Raw genomic sequence first — 1,636 nt, 5'->3', positions numbered from 1 at the left:
ATTTATTGCGCAGAGGAAGGGCAAGATCCAGCTGCCTGGCCTGACTGCACAGCTGAAGGAGACACCTAGAACTAGCCTGTGAGCAATATGCTAGAGAAAGTAGCCTACACCCTGCCAAGGTCAGGCTACGGAGTGTCCTGCTCAGGCATTCTGCAATGCCTGTCTCTGTGGCCCATGTAAAAATGCAACAGTTCTCTTGGGATTTTGTTTTTCAAAAGCTCTACATATTCCCTTCCAATAAGGCTGGAAAATCTACTGTGTCAGCGGTCCTGTCATGCCTTTGCATTTTCATTACAGTATTTTTTAGAGATTTCCACTCCTCAGCCTGATTTGGGATGAAATCAAAAATGTGAAATCTTGGAAACTACTGCAGGAAAAGATGCTCTATTTTTCAACCAGTCTTAGATATGGTCTTTGGCCACGGCAATAAGGCTTCTGCCAACCAGAAGAGCTGCATCCTTGTGTTCCAGATAAGGTCCTAACATGGCCCATAACATCTTCCTCCTCCATCCTGCCCAGGGAGATAGTGGAACGCCATCTCCCCAAGGATGGGCCAAAGCTTTTAATGGGTGGCTGCTTTGGGAGTAACAGGGAARGTAACCGGAGGCAACAGCAAGCAAGGGACATGGCAAAGCCCTCTGGCTCCTCATTCCTTCTCCATCAAGCCCTGCAGAGCTGGAGGAAGGGCGAGCTTGGCTATTTCCCTTTGCCTCAGCAGCTGTCCTCCAAGATAGCTGTGCTCCCCAAGGGGCCCGTATCTGCCCAGCCTTGCACTGCATTGCTAAGGCAAGGGGAGGAAATGATGTGGCTGTCTTGGAAGAAGCTCAGTTTCTAACACATAGAGAAAGAGCAGCCTCAGCTCCGCCACRCTAACTCGCATCAGCTGAAGACTCTGGAAGACACCTCGTCCAGAAACTGCTYCTACGTGCAGTTGCTGGTGCTGTTTTGTGTGGGGTGCAGTCCTGCTGTTCAAGCACCTAGGGTTGGGGCCCCCTCCTCGGCGCCTCTGTGCAGCTCRTTTTGCTGCGGCGTAGACCTGTGCTCTCCCCTACAGGTTCTGCCTCACGCACTTGCCACAGCTCAGCACAAGGTAACTGCAGCCCAAAATCTTAAGTTGCAACCTTTACAGATCACTATCAAAAATTCCAGGCAACTGCCAGAGCCTCAGGCTTGTAACAGGCTGAGGAAAGCAACAGTTAACACACACACCAAAGTATCAGTGGTAGGAACTCGGTGCTCAGTGTTTGAGTAGTTGTGGAGGAAGAATTATCAGACAACAAATCTATATTTGCTTATATGGTTTCAACATGTGATTGAACACACATATGTGACCACATGCCTTTCTGGTCTGTRCTGAGCAGTGCTTCCTGGCTGGGACCTCTCTTGCCTGCAAGCCTCATCACACCTCTRCCAGGATGGGAGGAAGCACACTCCAAAGTGACTTTCTCCATTGACTATAGAGAGGCTTCCATATAGCTACATTACACCATGTTAATCCACTTAAACACTTTAGCTTTACCATGGCATACACATGTACCAAGACCCTGCTATGAAGTGCCAGAGGAGCAGCTCCAAAGAGGTAATAATGTCAACACAGCAGGACAGGGGAATTAGTCTTTTTTTTTTTTTTTTTTTT

This window comes from Rhea americana, unplaced genomic scaffold (assembly GCF_003343005.1).
Source record: "Rhea americana isolate MKP2758 unplaced genomic scaffold, rheAme1 scaffold_162, whole genome shotgun sequence".
Taxonomy (NCBI): Eukaryota; Metazoa; Chordata; class Aves; order Rheiformes; family Rheidae; genus Rhea; species Rhea americana.
The sequence above is the reverse complement of the archived record's forward strand: the minus strand, read 5'-3'. Positions refer to the sequence as shown.